General features: G+C 46.4%; 1 long non-coding RNA gene across 1 annotated transcript in view; it reads left to right on the top strand.

Moving 5' to 3' along the window:
- Window positions 1-14,302, top strand: part of LOC148056475 (uncharacterized) — a 66,638-nt gene extending 52,336 nt beyond the window's left edge. The window contains exons 3-4 of the long non-coding RNA XR_015703226.1: window positions 7,810-7,872; window positions 12,389-14,302. This is a non-coding gene — a long non-coding RNA (uncharacterized LOC148056475). The remainder of the gene's footprint in view (window positions 1-7,809; window positions 7,873-12,388) is intronic.
- Window positions 14,303-22,350: the final 8,048 nt, after the last annotated feature.

Below are 22,350 nucleotides of genomic sequence, written 5' to 3'. Positions count from 1 at the left end.
GACTTGCACTTTGCAGGAGAGAGCTATTGAAAGAAGTGCCCTGGAATCATTTCAGCTATTAGGAAGCAAAGGCCATTTGAGTGTGATTTTCCAGGGAATTACAGGAAAGTGCTAGCTATGACCTTCATACGACCTTCTTGAAGGTACCTAACAGGCAAGACAGTATTTATTTGTTGGCAATGTTGCTGATTTACAAAGATTAACACACATTAATAAAACTTTTTTCCTCTCCCAACTGTAAAATGTTCCCACATCACCCTCATCCCTGGGCTGTGGAGGGATGTTTATTATGTTCAAAGAGCAGTGGAAGATAAAGGCACTGCCTGTTAGTGAAAGGAGATTGTGTTTCAGGGCTGTGCCACTTCTTTGCATCTCTGAGCAGTACAAAAAGGTACACCTGGGCCTTGAGAGACACACTTGGGACAAAGGGGCTGCTAATTCAGTCCAGCAATGCATAGAGCAGGTGTTCCCCCTTCCCCTGGGTACCTTCTCACCAAGCCAGACAGGCATTGCAAAGCCACCAGAGCCAAATTTAGGTTCCCTTGGACATCCCGAGCTGTGTTGCTGTCACTAGGTGTGGAGTGTTGCGAACTGTGTGACAACAGAGGATGAAAGTGGAGCTTGCCTTCAGTGAGGCACAATCCTACAAATTTTACCTCTGCAGGAAATCCAATATATTTTATCCTGTTTGTCAACACGGTTCATTCTGAGAGAGCCCGGAGTCTGTGGCCAGCAATTAATGCCACTTAAAAGCTTTTCAGTGGGATAATTGCCTGTTGTTCTGCAGGCATCACTCTCATTCAGATGCTAATGGCTGTCAGGGGCAGTGGCCATTCCCACATTGGGGGCCAGGTATGCCCCGCTCCCCTCGCCTTGGAAAGACGCTTAATGGGTCTATTGTCCCGGAACAAGGGCAGTAGGGAAACCCCCCTTTCCCTGAGGAAGCCGTGGAAATAATCCTCATCAGTCTGTGTCACTTTGGCACAAAAGGCAATAGGGTGGACAAAAAAAGGAAGGGGGCATCCAGCACACAGGGGGTGGAAGTCAAGGTGTCCCATGTTGGGGGACTTCCAAGAGAGCTGTGCCAGGCGCCCGGGTTTCATAAGCAAAGACTCACCGCAGCGCTGTGAAAACCCAGGGGATTTTTGCAGCCGTTCTCAGATTTCAGATTTTCACCTTTGCGTGCTCCGCTGGGTTTTGTCATATTCACCATGCCCTCACCATGACTTTCTCACGTGCTGTTTGCCAGGTGTTGGCCAACACGGCAGCACACACACTGTCTTGCAGATGGTGTGGCCCCTACCATGAATCCTTTGATTGCAGACCTGGGTTGAGAGGTCCCTGCACTCCCTTGTCCCTGAAGGCTGCTGCTCTTTCAGTTGGGCAGATGGGGCTGGTTGAGGTTTTTTAAGGTATTTGGATGTCTTTTTTTGGAGGTCAGGTTTACAAGGACAGAGTAAGAGTCCTTAGCTCTCTAGGCAGGACTCCACCATGAAGCTGTTGATGTCTATGGGTAGGTTTAGTTTTGGCAGATTCAGCATCAAACCTTACATGCCCAAACTGCTGTGCATTGTCCGGCTGTCCTCTGGGAGTGGTCTCCTCACAGGATAAGAAACCTCCTTTCTTCTTCTCAGTTCATTCTCATTTTTCTTGTCACTTTATTTTCCCATTGAGGTTGGGCTCCATTTGTGATGGAGACTGGAGTTCATGTGGACATGTTAAAACTTATCCTGCTTCTTTTTGAGATGTCTAGGTATCTGGTCTTCCTAGACCCCATGCGCTATGGTAGGCTGGCCATGATGAAGCCGTGTTGGCTGGGGATTGTCGCAAGAGATGCACCTCTGTTCCTCTGGGTTAATCATGCAACTTAATGAAACCCTGGTCTGCAAACTCTGGATGAACCACCTAACCAAACGCCCCTTCCCTCTGCAAACGAGGGAGCTAGGTCAGGAAGAGGAAAAGATGCTTTCTGGGGGAAGACATGCTCCTCTGTATGAATCAGTGAGGAAGAGGGAGGGGGGATCATTTAACAGCCAGGGGCATCTCTAAAGTCCCTTTATGAGGGTTCTGTTTTTGAAACATTGGGAAGGATGGCCTCCCCTTCCCAGCTGGCCGCCTCCTTTGGGGGCCCCGTTTGTGGAGCCCTCCCGGGGGGGACCACAGGCTGTCAAGCCCCCAGCCCTTTTGTGTTGCTTTTCCAGTTGGATTTCACATGGGTTTGTTGGGGGCCGGGGGGCTCCCCTCGCCCCGGCAGCCCCGCTCCCACCCTGGAGCCGCGGGCCACTTCTGCGGTGGAGGCAACCCAAGAAAGGACTGTGCCACTTCCATGGAAACAAAAGCCTGTTTTCAAACAGTGCTAAGAGAAACTGTTTCTATCTTAGGCCTTTAATGACCTGAACTGTCCATCTTTTGGAGAAAAGCAACAATAAAAAGGCACTTTGCTGTGTTGCCGCTGCCACCACTTTCTAACTATGATTATTTTTTGCCAAGAGAGCTCGGCATCCATCCTTATTTATGATGCATATTAAAAAAAAGAGTTCTACTTGCCCCCTCCAGCAAATCTTGCTGCTAGGAATAGGCAGGCACGTTTGCAGCAGCAGTTCGTATTTTCCCTGGGAGAGGAGTCCTGTGCCCTGCGTATTTCAGTGTTGAATAAATAGTCCTTCATGTTGTATGCGGTGGCTCCGGGCACCCTGCTGAGATCATGTCCTTAATACAAACAATACGACACATTTATTCTAAGCTGACCGCGCTGACCCCCAAAAGTTTGTTCCCTCCGCTGGGACTCCTCGGCCTTTTCATTCAGCTGAATGGCCAGCACAAAGACCTTGTCGCATCTACAGTCCCTTCCTAAACAAAACTCGGGGAGGAAGGGGGAAGGAGTGTTGGGGGGGGGGGGGAGAGGAAGAAATAGGCAAACCTTGACCCCTCTACCCAAAAGAAAGTGGAGGAATTTGCATTTTAAACCTTAAGATGCTCGTCCTGGTCTCCCTGCCTCTCCTCCGGCCGGCAGTTTGACTCCCTTTTTGCAAACACCCTGAGAAGCTCCGGGCTTGCAGCATCCCAGCAGAGCTGCTGTCCCGGCACCGGGCAGCATCTCCCACTGCGAAGAAAGGCTCCTCTCTGCTCTCCTTTGCATTCTTATTTTTCCATAGATTAGAAAAAGAGAGAAAGAGCACTACTTAATAAGGAAATAGAGGTTCTCTCCCCCTCCCCCCATGCCCGGTCCCAGACGATTTTTGGAGGCAGGCGTGAGCTGGGGAGCTGGTCCAGGTTTGTGACTGTTTCCCATGGCCCTGGCTCCTCTCTCAGAGGTCGCTGCTCACTCTGTCGGGGACGGACAGCTGTTTGTGACAAATACCCTCAGCTGCTGTGGTTCACAGTCAGCGGTTTTCAGGCAAACACTGAAATTGGTGTTGATTTACTGTGATACTGGATGGGAAACAGCAAGGCTGGCGCTGCTTCATTTCAGTTTCAACTGTCCTTCAGGGAAAGACCTGCTTTGAGGGCAAACTCTCATTAGATGTGATGCAAGGTATATTTGTGTGTCTATTTGACTTCCTTTCTAAAGGGTTAATTTTAGTTGGGAACCTGCCTTGCCACTGAAACATTACAGTGTCTTTCCCCTGGAGTTGGAGCTGTGCTCCCAGCTCCTCTCTTTTCCCATCCCAGACCTGGGCTATCTCAGAGGCAGCGCAGTGCAGCTTTAGCAGAGTTGTACTTCCAGGGCTGCACCATAGTATTGAGGTGTTGGTCTGCCAGTCAGGGCCCTGGTGTTTCCCTTCTTGCTGTTTTTGGCTCTACTTCGCTATACCTTTGAAACCAGTGCCTACAGGACCTCCTGTCCCTTGTGGGTAATGAGCCCTATGGGACAGGACTCCTGACTCTCTTTGTACCAGGGTCTCAGCCCCTCTCATAGCTTTGGTGAGGCCCTGGCTTATTCGTTGCATCGCCTCTGAGCTCTGACTTAGCCTAGAGATGTTTTACCAGCTCAGCTACTAACAGTGGAGCATGATTTCTCTCTCTTTTTTTCCTGGACAAGCTGCACAGTCACAATGCCTCATGTGGATTTAGTTACAAATGTGATTGAGCTGCCTCTTATTTTGCCTTCCCTATGCATGCGTAAAGCATTTTTATTTCATATGACTGAACCTGCCCTGAGAAGGTGGCGTCAGGGCAGTCCCTTTTCAGCATTTCTGAAGTGGCACCACCTGAGCATCACAGGATCTTTAACCAGTCTGGACCTTGGCCTCCCCAGCTGTAAAGGGCTGTACCTGCCTTCCAGGAGGGACGTGACTGTGAATCAGGAATGTCTGCTGGGTGGCTGCAGAGCTCCGGGCTGAGAAAAGGAGTTGTTCTGTATTGCGGAGGCTGTGGCATGGGCACGACTTTCCTTTGCGTATTGCTGTAACACAGCCCTGACCTGTGACATGCCGCACTGCTGGAGGGCAAAGGTGTTATCATCCCTGCGGACTGCCAAAGGGCTGTGACTGAGGTCAGGTCTGTGCTGGGAGCTTTTGTCAGCTAACAATATCACGGCGTTGACCAGAGGGCTTTTCTAGAGCTGAAACCGAGCCCAGGACACGGCTGTGGCAATTATGCGCAGTTATACCAGCAGAAGTAGTTTAGCTAAGTTAAGAAGATAAGGGGTTTGCCCATAAGATGCCCCTATAAGAGTTATTTGCTCATCCACGGACCTTACCTGATGGGTTTCAAAGTCCAATTGCAATGGTGGTGAAAGCAATTAAACATAAAATAACCCCTGACTGGGGTAATGAGGCAGATGAGGTGTTCATCCTTAACTCTTGCAGCAGCAGGCTGGACACTTCAGAGCAGGTTCCTGAGGTGCTGCTCTGCAAAACTTTCTCTTTCTTTGTGGCCTTTTCCACCCCACTGCCCTCCTCCAAATTGTGAGCCCCTTTTTGCTGCCGCATCACTGTTCAAACAGACATGTGTCTATCTATGCACTGCTCTCCAGAGGTTTGCTGACTTTTTCTTTAAGTGTACAAGGAAACTGCATGACCATTTCTATCTGGAATCTGTTCTTTTATCTCTTTTTTTTTTTGTGCTTTTTTCCTTTTCTTTTTTTTTTTTTTTTTCTCCCCCCCTTGGCTCATTAAGAAATCAATAAGTGGCTCAGCAGGGCTTTGCTTAACCAAATTCTGGGAGTATTTCTTTCCTCTGAAACCTGAACCACGTTCTCAAATTGATTTTGCTGTTCTTGCTTTTGCTCATTTCCATTTAATAATATTCTCAGTGCTATGTCTTGCCTTTTTAGATCAATTCACAGCCAGTGAGAAGTCATGAGCTGACAGCCCCTAACAATGCTCCTTGGCTCATCCGTAGGACAGGTACCATGGCGGGAGGCAGCAGCCACCCAGATTGCTGTACAGGGCATGGACCTGCTGCCTTCTGCTTTGCACAACACCTATATGGGCAACAGAGGGGAGGACCCAATCCTTTACTGATACAACAACATTATTAAATGCTTGTTTAATCCCATTTCCATAAATGCTGTCAGTCCTAGAGACATGCAGAAATGCTCCCTTCTTCCAGTTAGACTTTTTGTGCTTGGCCTGTTCATCCGTGGTACAGGAGACCAAGAGGGAAGATGGAGTTACTCCTCTCTACCAGACCTCCTGTCCGGAGAGTGACATTGTGCTAACAAAGGAGGGGTCCCCGACGCATATCTAAAGAAACAGTTATCTGTTTCTTTTCATCTTCTGTTAAGTGCTGGCCTGAAATCATTAGGGTCTCTAATTAACCCCAAGTTTAGAGAACACCCACCAGACTGATGTGAAAACTTTAAAGTTCTTTTTCATGGGAAATTCTGTCCATTTGTTTTTATTTTTGTGTTCTGATCTGGAGTTAGAAGTCTAGATCTCATTATATCCTGCACAACAGAATTTCTGGAATTATTTACAGCAGGTGGACTGGGTTTTAGCTGTGATTTTACTTAGGTACATTTTAAAGAATTGAAGGGAAAGACTCCCAGCAATTATGAGGCATCTAGGATAAAGATACAGGGCAACTGCACTGACTCAGCAGCACCCTAGGTAATATCTTGGTTTATTTATACAGAAACTGGGGGTGATTTCAAACAAAGGTTAGGAAATAGCTACAGATGATGCACATCAATTTTTAGCCACCTTGAGGTCCAGCTCTGTCTTGGTTGTTTACCAGTGATCCTACTCCACTTAGTGCCTTAGTATGCAGAGATACCAGCAATTGAAAAATGTAGTCATATGTTTTCATGAACTTGCAGCCTAATTCATTGTTTCTCATTTCATAGTCAGTAGGTGATGATGCTGATCCAGCAGCATAAACCCAGTCTGCAGCAACATTAAACCAATCTAGACAGTGGCTAGCGGTGCAGGACCCTCGTGACTGGAGGTTAATACCTTGTCTGGCCAATTTGTAGGAAAGGCTCTGTGTTCAGCCTTGCCTTCAAAACTATGGAGCGTCTGGGCAGCAAATGAGAGACTGATCTTTTCATATGTCTGGACTCTGAGGGGTCAACATTGCACAGCGTGTGGCTGAGATAGCAGGCTGAAGCTCCAAGGGAAGCTGCATCAGCTGGTGGTCAGCCCCTGGCTGCAACCCCATCCTACAAAGAATGGGCTGTCGGTACTGTGCTCACTCCAAATAGCCCTTGGCTCTGTTTCCTGGTGTCCACCTTTCATCCTCTAATGCACCATCCAGTCATCTCACATTGCAGAGTGGGCAGCATCCCCACCTGTCAGAGCAAAGAGGCGGCCTTAAAATTTCCGGAGAGCCTGTGGCAGAGACAGGGTGCCATCACCCCTCTGAGCAGTACATTACACGCCAGGAACAGGTTGCAGATGATCACGTCTTACCTGTTGTCTTTGCCTTTCTTAATCCTCCAGAACAGACCAAACAATGGCAGGTGAACTTGGAAGGGAAGGGCTGGGTGAAGGTTTGGGGAATGCTGGGTAGCAGACCCAGGCAGCCCTACCACAGAGTATACCTATCACACTTTAAAAATCGAAATCCCAGACCAAGATCTCATGAAATAAGACTGTAAGGGACATGTGGGTGATGAAGAGCCCGGTAGACATACAGGAAAAGTGTCTGCGTACATGTCGTACTGTCAGCGCTCATGTCCCATGCGGGTAAGGTCCGAAACCAAAGGCAAAAACTAAAATGTAAGACTTTGCAATTCTGCCTGACGCTTCCTATGTAGCTCTTTGTGTTTCTCCTCATATAGAGACATCTGAAAATGAAAATAAACTCATGAGAACTTTATAACCAGAGCCAGGGAGGAAGAGTTCTCAGACAGCCTGAGTCTGACCAGCCTACGCCCCATGCTCCCAGTTTGGGCACTGGGATTTGGAAAGGGAAGATTGTCCATCTAGGCTACGTTTTCCTTTTTTTTTTTTATACCCCCCCCCTTTTTTTTTCATTGTTTTGCAAGCCCTGAAAGCAATAGACTCAATGTTATTCTAACTTGAAATGGAAGGAAGGGGGGGAGGCGATGAGAGCAGAGAAGGAAAATCCATTTGCTGCAGTACTGTCAGCCCCTTAGTTTTCCTTCAAGTCTGACAGGCCCAGGATTAAAGGTTTGGTTACAATGGCCTGACAGTACACATTAACAGCCCTGAATGTCTTAACAACCCGGCTACTGGAGATGCATTCAGAAGAGTCTGTGAACTGCTTTTCCCCTTTAAAGCTCCTTCTAGACCATGTTGTCCAGTGAAATCTTTTGTGGTTAAAAATGTATAGACTTTTCTTTCTAATTCCTAAGCATGTACATACACAAACCCAAAATTCTTTGCTGTCTTCCCATAGGTTTTATGGCTAGTTCTCCTTTAACCATTCTACTTGTGAAAAGCGTCCTGCTTTGACTGCACGGTGAGTTTATATCTCCGCTTTTTATTTTAGCTAGACTTTCACCTAGTGTAAATGAGCAAGAACTCACTTGCGTGAGCGGAGTTATGCAGATCTGTTCCAGCTGAGGGGCTGAACGTGCAAAATAAGTTTTTTTTGCTCTGAAAAAGGCAAAAAGAGCCTCTGATCAAACAAAATCCCTGTATTGATTGACTACATTTGCATCATAAAATGGAATTCACCAACCATGGCGTTTGCGTGGATCGTGAACTGATGGACAGTGATTGTAATAACCAGGGTGTGTTGGTATTCGCAATGCATAATAATTAAGTTTATACCGGGCTATTTCCAGTCATTGGCAGGACTGAGGGTTATGTTTCTACTCCTTCAGTCTCCAGGCAGCAAACCCCATTGATTAATTTATTTTGTTTAGGGGCAGGGCAGGAGGAGGAGAGCTGTTGATAAAATCCAGCAAAAGTCCCTAGAAAGGGTTTGGAAGCTTTAGTTTAACTGAACAACTCCTATCTGAATGCATCCCAAATCCCCGCATCTCGGTCGGAAACTCTCATCAGGGCTCTCGCTGTGCGCTCGGCTGGGAAAGTGCCACTGCCTTTGGACGTCTCCCTTGCTGGCTAGCTGGAAGCAAGGTTGCTGGTAGCTGGTTGGGCTTAACCCCAGAAACTTTGGTTCATGTCCCTTGACTCCATGCTTGAAAACCAGAAGGGCTTTGGTTCAGTCTTCATTTCCATATTAAAACTGGTGGGGTTGGTGGTAGTTCTGCAGTGGCATTTAGGGACCTCAGGCAGCAGTGGTGGCCCTTTTTTCAGGCAGGGAGTGTGTGCAATGTAGAAGACAGACAAAAGATTCCTGGTCCGTGGTGGGTGGACCGTAGGTAGTGTCCAGGAAGAGTGATGAACCCTGGGAACATCTGTATGATCTTTTCTGAGGGTCTTCTCATATTATCAGTTAAAGAAGATGTGTGTGGAAGTGAGCAGTCCCCCAGGGGAGTGAGGGGTGGGTGTTGTGGAAGATATGTCAATCCTTGAGGGGCTGGAGTGGCTGCATGATCTGGGTGATCTCCATTTCAGTAGAGGGGGGAGATAATCTAAGGGGAAACTTGATTAGAAGAACTGAGGAGAGTGATCTATGAAAGGGGAGGGTGGAAGGGGGAATAAATGAGAATTAATTTAGCACAAAATCAAGATGTCAAGAACAAAATTAATCAGGAGACAAGGTTAATTAATTAATACATCCTTAAACCATCACAGCTACATCAACACCACTAGCATTAATCAAAGCACTAAGACTACTGAAGAAAAGACACTGTTGAATTGTTCCTAAACCTATGTTAGGTGCCTGGGAAAGAGGATGGGGGAAACAGAATTGCTCTGTTTCAACCCAGCTGATACTACCAACATGTTATGGGGAGAATTACAAGCCCAAAATGTTAAAACCACTCATTATGATTTATTTTAGAAGTACAAAGTGGGCAAAAAGGGTGGGCGGGGAATAGCAGTATCTGTTACTTAGACACTGGCAGCTTTAAAGAAAGTAAATCAAGTCATAGGCTAATAAGGCCCTAGGAGATGATGTTGACATGAGGTCCATACAGAAGATTGACAGCAGCCTTCAGAAAGTAAAGAAGTGACAAGTGATAAAAGAAGCACATCCTATCTCTCCCAGAAATCGCTGTTTTGCCCAGCAAGGTGTTCTTCTGACACTGCTCCGTAGTTACCGGCTAAGGCAACCAGGTTGGTGTAGGCTGACATGGGTTAGGGAGCATACCCAGCAGCATCTCTGCTGGAAGAAGGATGGAGGGGTGACACCCGACAGAGAAGCATCCAGCAGAGGACACAGCCCAACTCGTGGTTGCTTCTTCTGTTTGCCACTATTTCTGAAAATGGAAACCTGATTTGCAAGCTGGTTGTTAGAGACTGCTCCATAGGATGGACACAGGAGCTTTACGTCAGTGCAGCCACCTCCATGTCAAGTGCTAATCGCCTTGTTCCCCCTTCCTGCTAGCAGAGATGGCAACTCCACCAGATTTAAGCTATATCAATGTCGGCCAAATAACCTTCTGCTGCTGACTGTGTTGCTTGTGACTGCACAAGAGGTGCATGCAACTAGCTTAGACTGAACACCTCACCATCATATAGTTAAAGTCAAAGAAGCTGACTCTCACCCCTGGATTTTCCATATGGCATTTGACCAATTAGTCATTGACAGATAGCAGATTGGAGGTTTGTCATTAGCTCCAAGTGTTTCCATAGGTTTCCCAAGGGATCTGGGCTGGTAGGCCTGATGCTGTGCAATATATCCTTCAATGATCTGGAAATGGACATGTGTTCATACATTGTTCTGGAGAGATTAGGCAAATAGCAATGAGGGCCAGGAGTGTAGAGCAGTCAGGGGTGCTTGTGAAAGCATTAAAACCCATTAAAACCAATGTGCTTGCTATGGTTGAAGTTGGAGATGAAGGAACGAAGAGTGCAGGCGATTCCCTGGGAGTGAAATAGGAATGAATGGGAGTGGGAAGCATTTATCAATCTGGATAAATTAGAAATCAAAGATTGCAGAAAAATTGATGAAGGAAGTAAAAGAATAGTGGAGGAAATCCATGGGTAGTGGTATTAAAAAGGGAGTGATTTTTACCGGCATTTAAAAAAAAAGGATAAAATTATCAGTGTTTTTGACATCATCTTCTTCGACATGGTGAAATATAGAAACCAGAGGCTATGTGTGTCCTGTATTTGGGAAAAATCAGATGGTATATTCCTGTTCTGGGATGCTAATGGTGCAAACCTCACCATTACAAGCACAGCAAAAGTATTGACAACCCATGGGAAGAGTGGGGAATAAGAATCATGTTTTGTAATAGAGGTGGCACTTCCGAAGAACTGCTGCCTCAACATTGGGTGAAGAGAGAGATATATAAGTATGTATAAACTCCCCCCCCCCCCCCCCCCCCCCGCTGTAAATTGTTAACTCAAGACAGGAGGTTTTACTCTGCTCTAGTTCTGCCACAGCTATTGGTCTTGAAGCAGGAATCGACGTGGGGTGGTCCTCTGACCTGGGCTGTGCAGCAGGTCAAGCTAAAGAATCACAAAGGCCCTAAAATCTATGAATAAGTGCAATTCTTTTAAGAGTCAGTGCCCCTGTTTTATAGCAATCTGGTGAGGGGCCTTAAATGGGTGACAAGGTAATTTCCATACAGTTTAAGTACATCCTATCTGGAGTCTCAGGATGAGGGGAGATTTGACCCAGAGTAATTTTGTGAAGCTCTGTAAGATTTGCAAACTGCCCTAAACTGGCCCATTCGAGTCTGGTATCCTGTGTACTGAACCAGCAAACACCGATACTTCAGAGAAAGGATGAAAAGAACAAAAGCAACTCTTTCCTTAATGCATCTAGCAGTAATTCACGTGGAGAGGGTGGATGGGGGTAGAAGTCAGTTCTCTGACCACTGCAGGTGATCGGTTTGAGAGGTGTGATTACCTCTCCTGTGTTCATATGCAGGCTACAAACATTTATTAATGGTCATAAAATATCCTGCCTGTTTTTTAAATCCAACCAGCAAGGTATGACTTGACCACCATAAAGTTTGTCTCAAAACCACCACAAAAGGTTTGAATTACTCCTGGTGGCAATAAAAGCATTCTTTTGGCTAACGCTTTGCTTTATTGTTAGCTTTTATTTTTCTCAGTCCCCCTTCCTACCAGCAAGACATAAACAATGGGGGCCGAGTTGTCGTCCCCCACCCCCTCACACCTACATTAATAAGATCCAGGAACCAGCAAAATGAATGAAACAGGAGCAGAACAGTCACGGAGGCAGCTGGTTAGCGATAAGCACAGCTTTTCTGGTGTTAAAGAAATTGTTGCTTAGAGTCCTTCTCTTCTTTGCGACCCAGAGGGCCACAGTCAGGTAAAAATGTTAATCTGAAGAATATGTGTTTATTTATTTATTTAATGGACGAGTTCAGGACCACTAAAGTAAGTTTTATTCAGAGTTGACTTGTTTGACTTAGCATTCTTTCCAAAGTGAATTAAGCTATATTAACTTACAGCCACTTTCAGACAAGAGCATCTGCACAGCAGTTGAATGCACTTTAACATGTCCACCTTAAATGTTCTTCTGTAGTTAATTCAGAAGAACTTCTATCTTTTGACATACACCCTTAGGGAATTAAACATCTTGATGTTAAGTGGCAGCTGTGTACCAAACGTCTCCCTGACTATAGATTAAATTCCTCTTATAAATCTATTTTGAGGTATGTTGTACAAAGTCAGTAGTAACTTTGTCATCTTCTGTCTTGAATGGAGCTACATGAGATACAGTTAGCACAAACAGGAGCATGTGAATCAGGCCTGGAGTCCTGCCAGGGCAGGAAAGATTGAGAAGAGCATATCCACGTTGGTGTGGGTACACTGGTGCAAGCCGTTGGGGTGCTGCTGGGTTTAGCTGCGCTAGTAAGAACCTTACTGAGCTGCATCGCACCTGCAGTATGGGTTTGCTTAACATCTATGTTGTTATTCTACAGCAAATTTCTTTCTGTGACAAGGCTCAGAAGTGGCCCGGTGGGATCTCAGTGAGCAGGAACTGCAGTGCGTTCAGTCGCTGGTCCATCTCCCTCAGAGGTAACAGTCCTGCACCTGCAATTCCACAGCTCTTTTCACAGGAGATGGGCTATCCCTGCAACCACATTCCTGCAAGCAATGAACTATGCGAAAAATGGGAAAAGGTTGCATTTTGTAAGCAAGCAGAGACTGGCCAGTGGATTTTTTTGGCATTTGTTCCTTTCGACTGCCTGGCCAGCCTTCCAGGCAATGCAAAGGGTGATCCTGGGAGATTTCCTCAGTTCTTGCCGTGAACCTATGTGAAATTGCAGACCCAAGAAAGGTGTGAAAGCAACCGGGATGTAATGTGCCTTTATCCACTTAATGTTCTGCATGTGACTCACAGAGATCTCCATGCCTGGTGAACACTCCCCACTTTGCTGGTGAGAACTGTCACTTCTGTTGGGGTACGATAGTTGAGAGAGAGCAAGAAATTTCTGCTGTCCTTGTTGTTAGATCTCACTTGGTCCTGTTTCCTTGAAGATAATGTGGAATAAGCTAGCATAAAAGAGGGCAGAAAAAGAAATCAAAGAGAGGAAATGTGGCATCTGTAAGCAAGCCCGATGGAAAGCCAGCCTTTGGGGGACCGGGCAGACTTGCAGCAACATGGGGCTGGAGGAGATGCAGGAGGATGGAGCAGTTGCATGTTTGGATGACTGCTCACAGCAACGTTGCCAAACCTGCAGTCTTGGCTAGGAAAACAAAACAATTCCTTAAGAGATAGCAAAAGAGGGAAAAGGAAACTGTGCAATAAGTAAGGAGGAGGAAAAAGAGCCATGAGGAAGGGATAAAAAGCAGGAGTCTGAATTTCATGTTCCAGCTAGCTCAGGATGGGGTCCGAACTAGGGGAAACAAAGGGGCTTTTGGGACCCCTTCCCTGGCTCAGGCCAGTCATGTCAGCTCTTTCAGTCTACCTACGTTATTGGGTTGGCATCAAATTAGGGACCGCCAAAATGGGATGATGGGGCAGGGGGGACCATCACCTCATTATTTCCTTCTCCGTGTATGTCTCAGCATTGCTATACCACCGGTTGGGCTGTTGATAACCACTCCCACACTTCTCTGATTTATCAGATGCCTCAACACAGTGCTTAGGTGGTGTCAAAGGGTCTTTTCGTTTGCAGTTTGCATCGTTTCCTTGCCTTTATCACTGCCTGACTTGTGTAAACAGTTGTGTGGGGCAGAAGCAGCCAGATGTGGACAAAGAGCACTCCCGGCTGAACACAAGTAACTTCTTGAACAGCTCTAGATAATGCCCGAGAGGACGTTGCAGAGTCGTGGCCTCTCTGCAGCAGGAGCCTTCCTCTCCCTTGCCCAGCAGAGATCTGTTTCGGCTCAGGGAACCCATGCGAGGGAGGGGAGGAGGGGGCAGAGCAGGGGGATTTGCACCGTGGTGCGCTAGCTGGAATGAATTATGGAAATCCTTAAATCCTCCTAAGAAAGGGCAGTTAAAGCTGAACTGAAAATTAAACACTAAGCTGGTACAAACCACCTCACCTATAAATCCAGTCCTGGTGCAATTTATTCCTGCACCACACTTAGTACATGAATGGGGATTTACGGTGGGTGAATTTTTGCATCCCCTTCCACCGACAACACCTGCACGGCTTTACAAACTACGCTGTGCCAAGGGTGTGCTTCCAAACCTTCACCAGCCCGCAGTCCAGACTGGTGATGGGCAGGGAAGGGGGAGAAGAAAACAGGTCTGATTTAGCAAACGCAGAGAGCCGGGGGCACCAAACCCCTTTCTGTGTGTGCTCAGAGTGTTTGGATAAAGGCATCTCCTAAAGGGGGAATTTATTTGGTTTGGACTTCATTGAATGAAAAGCTCTCAGCCCCACGAGTGCTTAGTTATTCTCTTGTCTAGTGGCTCCTCAACAGCCCCCACCGATAGGGAGGAGGCTTCCTATTTGTGAAAGTGGCCCTGCTTGTTGAAATTCTCTAGTGACTTAAGTTTATTGGTTTTTCCTGAGGTCCAACCATTTGAATTGCAAACAATGCCCCATCCCTACCTCCTCCCCCCTTCCCCAGCCAGAACAATGTGCAGAGCTGAAATAAAGCCAGGCAACGCGGACTCTTGAAACGGAGTGTGATTTCTTTCCGCATGAGCAGGGAGGTGGAAGTTCGCTGCCTTCCGGTCCCGCTCATTGATGCAGAGGATGTCTGTGAAAGGGGAGGGAGGGATCTGGGGGGAAAAAAGAGGGAAGGAGACCATCTCATGGATGATGGTCGGAGATCCTTTTTGCTTTATTTATTTATAACCTCTCGTGTTTAAAAGGCCGTCCTGAGGGGAGATTAATGCTGGTGGATCCATGCGTACCTCTTTCACTCTTCACCCTGTAGCATCCTGGGAAGGATGCAGGGGATGGGGAGTGGGGTGTGTGTGAGCATGCTCCAAAATTATCCCATGACTGGGAAAAGGTGAACTTTTGTCATACTCCTGGGAGTATGAGCAGCTCAGGTCAGTCTGAGCTCAGTTAAACAAGCAGAAAGCTGGGTTGCTGCCGTGGAGGAGCTGGAGCGCTGTGCATTTAGGCCTACATAAAGGCGATATAGGAGCACAGCAGCAAATCAATAGAAGTAGTCCTTGTCTATGTCAATTTTAAGGCCTGATTTCTCCTCTCATGTTGGCTTAGGGAGCTTCTGTGTCGGTTCACTGACTTGGGTGGAGTTTTCTCCTTATGCTGCTGGGAGGGAGGGAGGAGGAAAGAGGCAGACAGGTTGTCCCCCGGAGCTGCTCTGCTGCTGCTGGTTAGTTAAAAGCTGCAGGATAAATGATAGAAACAACACATAGCTTGTGTTTCACTTACTTATTATTCTTTTAATTCATGGGGTGTTTCTGAAGTTTTGCCTCTGCCTGGCTCTGCTCTCTTGGAAAAGCACAGAAATCTCATCTGCCAGAGCAAGTCTTTGAGGTTAGCTAAATACCCATCTGGGTGCCTCAGCAATGCACCATTTGGGCAGAGGCATGTTGGGGCAGCAGTTACCCAGAGGCAGTTGGCAGGCACAAGGAAGGTAGGAAATCCCAAAGGAGACAGCCAGGACACTGCTGTGCCCTTTGTCCCAAGCATCATGCAGAGAACTGCTCAGTGAGCTCAGGGGAGGTGGAGAAAATGTGGTTTGTGTGCATATGAGGACAAGGGCAAGAAGAATGAGGTAGCTCCTGGCAGGGGACTTTGCTTGTCTGTGAGGGAGACTCAGACATCACTGCACCAGCACCCAGTGGCACATCTTCAAGGTCAGCCATGCAGATCATGAGCGCATGATGTATTTCATATGATAAAACTTGCCTCTGTGATATTCAAGCCAGAACCACGAAGCTCCAGGGCTGCCAGTTTGTGCTATAGAGACTCTCAACTTTAGCATCTTTTTCTGAGTTTTGGCATCGTTTGCAGACGACGATGATTCAGATGAACTGGTGGCCTTTCACGGAGAGCCAATGTGAATTTGGTAGCCTTGGCTGCAGAAAGACCCTGGAGAAAGGGCATGGTCAGGGTGTCAGAGGTGAAGGCTTTGGCAGCAGAGGGCAGTGGTGGAGCGCAGGGGTCCTGCCCTTTGCTGGGGTCACAACACTGTTCTTTTCTTCTCCAAACTGGGCATTTGGGCCATCCTCACCACACATCCTTTTTGACTGATGGCTATTCATGTGCAATTCTCTTTCTATCACAGAATAGCTCTTGTTTCATTTTACTATGAGAGGAAGGCTGGCAGAAGTCTGCTATAAAAGCACAAGACAGAAAGCTGGGAGAGCTGTTCTCTCCCTGGCCCCTGGTCTGGTGAATGCCCTCAGTCGAGTCTCTCTCTGCTTTACATTCCCCATGTAGAAAATGGCAATAGGGACCTTGTTCATTGTGGCAGAGGTGTGTGACACCTGCTGATGAAAAGAGCTTGCTACAGTGGCTATGCGACAGTCAAAGGAACATTTTCTCAGTGCTATGCCCATGAGCTATAGCAAAGTGAGGCAGCAGGAGAATAGATCCAGATGCAACCACAGGAGTGTGGGGATAAGGGCAGGCTCGAAGCACTGCCAACCCTTAGCCTGGAGGAGAAATACCCAGGGAGACTGCAGGCCAGGAGCAGTCATCAACCCAGTAATAAATCCTCCTGGGGACCTGATCGACCATTCTCCTCTTTAGGGAATCAAGTCTTGGCTCCATCCCTCAACAAGTCAAAGCAGACCAGCATCAAAAACTAGTATCTGAACATCTGTGTCCCAATTTATTCTCCTGGGTTGGCTCTTCTGCACCAGAGCAAGCTGTCCTGAGGTCCATAGAAGCTTTGCCCAGTTCTCTGGTGCCATTACCTGCTTCCCTTTCTGACCTCCTAACAATGAACACATTTAATCTCATTAAACTTTATCTTTTTCAAGAGGGTTGGCTGCTCTGAGGCATCTTACTGTCTTTGCTCAGCAAGAAACCTAAGCTGAGATCAGATATGCTAGCTGTCCAGTGGGTGAATTCCTCTTTATCTGATGTCGACACCTTCACCTCATGGACTACTGCAATTCCTGGGAAAGGCAGCTCTGAGCATTGCCCTGAGCCACAAATCACTGATTCAGACCCTTCTTCTCCAGGAGGGGAGAAAATAGAGTAGGTTTCAGTGAGACGGAGAAGAGCAATGCTTTCAGCAGGTTGGGCTTTGTCTCTGTAAGAGTCTGATGTGCTGCAGGAGGAAGCAAATGGCAAAATCCTGCTCATGTAGGGTGATTATTTATTGTAAATGTTGTCCAGTTTTGTCTGAGAGTTGAAAAGGGAGGCTACTGGTATGTTTGGAGAGGGTTGTTCCTGCAGAAATTGCACCCTTCCCAAGGCCAGAGTGTGCTGAGGATCTGTAAGGTCATTTGGTGTAGAGAGGAATCCAGTTTATTGATTTTAATATTTTTTCTAAGTAGTTCTTTGAGTGAGCTTCAGAAGTGGAAGTAAATCCAATTTGCTGCTTTACCAGGGCTGGGAAAGGATGCTTCAACCCACAAGTGCTGGTGTGTATAAATGGGGGAGAAAAGAGACAAAGATTTGGAGACCACATCCAAATATGTGGAGAAGTCTCAAAGATACCAGGGACTTCATAATCCTGGAGGAGTAAGGCTCAATAGAGAACATATCCTAACCAAAATCTGCCTGCCCCGACAGATTCCTGGAGGTGGCAAACACATGGAGACAAGGCTGAGCTAAGACTTTTGGGGCTCATGGACACCCCATGAGGGACATTTCAAGCCTTGAGGCTAGTGGCATTTCCAGCCCTGGGGGACTGAATACAGCAGTTCACACCTTGCTGGGATGCAGTTTCCCAGCTGCCTCTCTAGATCATACTTAATTCATATTTATGTTTCCTTTTCACCTTTTCTTTAGATGACAGAGGTTTAGAAATACTCACACACGTACTTTGCCTAATGGGAGCTGAGGTTCTGCTCCCAGCTTCCAGAGCCGTGGTGCTTTTCAGGAGCCTCTGCCCTTGCCCTGTCCTTCAGCAGGGCTGTGTTCACGCAAATTAAACTCCACCTTGAATTTCTATATATACTTGCTCTCCTCCACTGGATCTTGGGGTGCCCAGCCACTGAATTTGGCACCTGTTCTCCAGTGTTTTGGCCTAGTTATAATTGTGTTCAATACAAATCTCATCCCATGGCCCAGGAAGTGGCAGTTCTTCGAAGGGAATCCCCCTCTTTTAATTCAATTAATGTTGAAGCTAATTTCCACCCTGGGGCTGAGTCCCACTGCCTTTGAAGTCAATAATAGTTTTGTGCTTCCCTTCAAGTGGTGCAGGTTTGAGCACGCAGCTCACAGCAAAAGACTTTGCCAAGCGTTTTAAAGAGTTGTGTGCGTTTTTGTGCCAAGGGAACTGCATCCTGCTCCAAATGAAGGGGTAGATTTCAGCAGGATGAGGCCATAAGCTTTAGAAATCTCTGTCGGTCAGGCCAGGTAGATGTTAGAAGATGGAGTGCTTTTGTTTTCAAAGTACATTCAGGATCCCAGATGGAGAGTCCTTCGTACAAGAGAAGAGTTATTGCTCTGTAGCCACTTTGAGGCTTATAGTATTTGCAATGAAACACATATTTGCCCTTTTTGTGTTTATTTACTGCCAGAGTTTTTATGTATGTCTTTAAAATGTCATTTGGATCATCCTTTCCTGGTTTGATTTAATGGAGTGAAAACCGCAATCAACTGGCAACAAGACCATTTTTCCTATTCAGGGCAAAGTATGAAGAGCCAGCTACTGAGATATGTTTGCTCACTGTCAGGGTGGTAACAGTGACAATGATTTCAGACATCCAAAAGGTGATTTTCTTCACCTAAACTTGGCACATAACACAAGAACTGCAGATGAGAATCTAATTGTTTTCCACCAACTTTATTATTGGTGACAAGCAGAGGCATCTCCAGGAGGTGTTCAGACCTTAGGAGGATCTTTTCTTTGGCTGTGCAGGAGCCCAGAGCAGCTGGGCCTTAATTGATCAAGGCTAAAATGATTAAGCTTCAGAGGAAGGCAGCATTGCTCCACATTATGGCTTTTTATTATGCCTTAACAGAGGTATTGAACAACTTTGGGCTTTGTAGTGATTTTGGAATAAAATTAATCGATGTCACAGAAATAAATGCAGGAATCTTTGATGTGTAGATGGAGTCATAGGGGGATGACATGCAACCCAATTACTGACAAAAATGGAGCATATTACATATTTTTTTATGGTTCAACTATCTATCAAAAATACTTTTACAAACGTCTTGACATGAAAAAAGTGCTGTTCTGTTAATTTTCATGTGTCCCTCATCTAGGAGGAAGCAAAACTGTAGCTTTTGGTCAAGGTTTAGCATAGAAAGCTAATGTACAAAGTTACATGAGAAGGTTGAAGTTGTCGGTGTGAAATTCCGCTGAAGTGAGTGGGATAGATTTTACATCACTGGTGATGCACTTCTCCACTTATCTAAAGTTTTGCCGTGTAAAGAAATGCAGCACAATACCCCGGTGTGCCTCTCTAGCTGGTTTCTGTGCTTCACGCTGCTTATCAGCCCGAATTGCTGAGGACTGCACAGTGTGAGAGGACGGCAGCTGCCTTCCCATGATATGATAGGAAATGATGGGTACGACACCAGGAAATGAATATGTAAATAGTTATATGATCCCCAAGGGATAATTGCTTTGTTGTAAAATAGTCTCACCAGGAAAGCATAGAAACATGACAAGTCTCATTGTGCTTTTGGGATAGACGAGCAGCCCCAGATAAATATCTGAAGTGTTTTGGATGTTGTTGGGATTTGATTTGGTGAATGAATGTAGAACGCACTCTCCTCTCACTACCATTATTTAGTGTGACACTGTAGGGTTTCATGCTAGCTCGCTAGCAGAGTGAGAGGCATCCACGTTTATCTGATTGGACAGGGAGAACTCTCAGCCTTAGCCTCCAGCAACAGCCCAGCGTTAACAAGCTCCACGCTCCAGAGATAAACCCCATCCATAATCCTCCAGAGCCCGCGATACTGTAGCTTGTTCAAAGTGCGCAGTCCCTTCTCACTGGGATGGACAAAGCAATCCCGATAAAATGAGAACTGACCTGTGCCTTTGCCAAAAATTTAAAAGGGATGGAGATCTAAGCTTTCCTTTGAGATTTAAAAAAAAAAAGATATAAAGGAGGTTCGTTGGTCAGTTTGTTTCATTTCTCTTTCATGCTCGCAGTCCCTGTGCCAGGGGCACCTCCTGATCAGGCTGGGAAGTTTGCTTATGAAAGGGCTGAATAAAAAAGAAATAAGGCAGCAGCCTTTACAGGTGCAGATCTGGAGTTTAGGATAAACACCTACAGCTTTGGATTTCCTGCCTTCCACTTACCGTAACTGTCTAATCTAGCTACCCATTCACCTTTCCTTTCATCCCAGGATGTCTAGTCTGATCTAACTGTCTGTCCTTTCATCCCCGCTATCTTCCTCTTGATCTGTGTTTTTTAGAGCTCATTCATCACACCTTACAACTTCTAAAGCACCCACATAGGGCCACAAAGTTTCTCTTTACATTTTAGCCAAAGTGCTTGAAGGGATGGAAGGTGCAGCCTCTGCTGAGAAACCTGGGGAGAGGAGCTGTTACTTCTTGTTTGAATCACACCTGAAAGCACCTCAGTGAACACACTGAACAGAGAAACGGATTGTTCACATCCTTGAAGCTTTTATTCAAATCTTTGCCCACTGGAAACGGGCAGGTTCATTAATTACGTGGCTTTCCTGGATGCATTTTCCCTTGTATTGGATAGGGGATGCAAGTACATAGGGCACCAGCCTGCTTCAAGTAAAAGGATAACGGAAGACACTAGGGCAAAAGGGGATACTCCAGAAGGGCTATTACATTCGCAGACACATTTTTGGCCTGTCACTTTGTTTCCAGCCGAGGTGGCAGCTTGATTTTGATTTCTAAAGAGGGGTGGAAAGCATAGAGAACATCTGAACAGGAATAAAAACCTGAATATGGGACAAAAGTGGCTCTTTGAATATGGGGCTGCATTAGGCTCTTTATTTCAAGGTCTGAAACTAGGAAGGTCAGGGTGGAAACGGTCAGTGGAGATGACAGAAATGAATCATATATCAGCAAATGCTGTTGTGAGTGCCAGCATCGCCTGGCTTGAAAGAGGTGCACTGATTTCTTAAGCAATTTCTAACTAGCAACCAGCTTCAGACAATGATTTAGGGACAAAATTAGCTTTACAGGGAACACCTCTTTTGGAAGGTCTCTCTCTCATTCTCCCTTGCTCATTCCTTCTGTTCTTTTATTTCTTTCTCCCCCCTCAAAAGGCGAGGTTGTTACTTGGGAGCCCTTTTGAGGGGAGAGAACCATGGTGAGATTCTTGTGTTGGCATGGCTGATGTTAATGGGTAACACCAGGGCCAAAGGTCCTTTAAAGCTCCCACATCTGCAGCTTTGTACAGACCTCACCTCCAAAATGCCTCAAAGTGTGTAGCCAGGCAGGGCTTAATGTGTATTAGCAAGACAAAGGCCCGGGGAGGGGAGGAAAGGGGGATGAGTTTTAATTTACTGAAGATTTATTAGGCCTCATGAAATCGGCCTGAACCACCCATTTTCTATATCATCTGCCCACATCTAAAGGGGGCGGCTTTGTTGTGGGGAGATGGTCGTTGAGAATTATCCCGCAACAAATCTCACCAGCATGAAAGGGACACAGACAGGAGCAGGACGTGGAGGAGGGTTCATGCTCTCTACATAGAGCCCAAAATCTGGAAATATGGAAATGTGGGAATGCCATTCAAGCTCGATCCTGCCTTCCCTTGACTTTTATTTGTGGGGTGCATGTTCTCTTTGCTAAGCCTTGCTTGCTCAAGTAGATGAGTGAGATATCAGAGGGTAGAGAGAGGGAGGAGAAGATGCCAAGGTGTGGACATCACATGAGGTTTTAGAGCTGAAGGGATCTGTTTTGGGGAAGGGTTAGTGAGTCATTATTCATACAGAGATGATATGCTTTTCCTTTCAAGTAGCTGTCATGTGTCTTCGAACCTAAGCTTATAAGTACGGCTTTAATGTGGCCCACAGAGCTTTAGAGAATGACCCATCTTGGACCTCTCCAGGCTGTAGCTTGACCATGAATTCGGCAGCGCTGGGGTTCCCTCAAAGGCCTCTACGAAAAGGATTATTAATCATACCTGGCTCCTTTCCTTCCCGTGTCCCAGTCTCACTTCCGTAGCGGACATGATTATCTCATTTCTGCCATTAGCCTTCCCTGGAAAGAGCACTTGCAACATCTCTGTAACACACAATGATGTGAAATGTCACCTTCAAGCTGATGGAGAGTGGGAGGATTTGGGGGTGCAGTTACAGGAACCATCTGATGGGGGATGACCAGGGCTCCAAGGGAGCCTTTGGGATAATGGGAGTAGGAACAGGAGTTCTTTAAG

The sequence above is a fragment of the Nipponia nippon genome, unplaced genomic scaffold (assembly GCF_047370975.1).
Source record: "Nipponia nippon isolate SJK-2023a ecotype South Korea unplaced genomic scaffold, ASM4737097v1 scaffold_14, whole genome shotgun sequence".
Taxonomy (NCBI): Eukaryota; Metazoa; Chordata; class Aves; order Pelecaniformes; family Threskiornithidae; genus Nipponia; species Nipponia nippon.
Note: the sequence above shows the minus strand (reverse complement) of the source record. Positions and strands in the feature narration are given on the sequence as shown.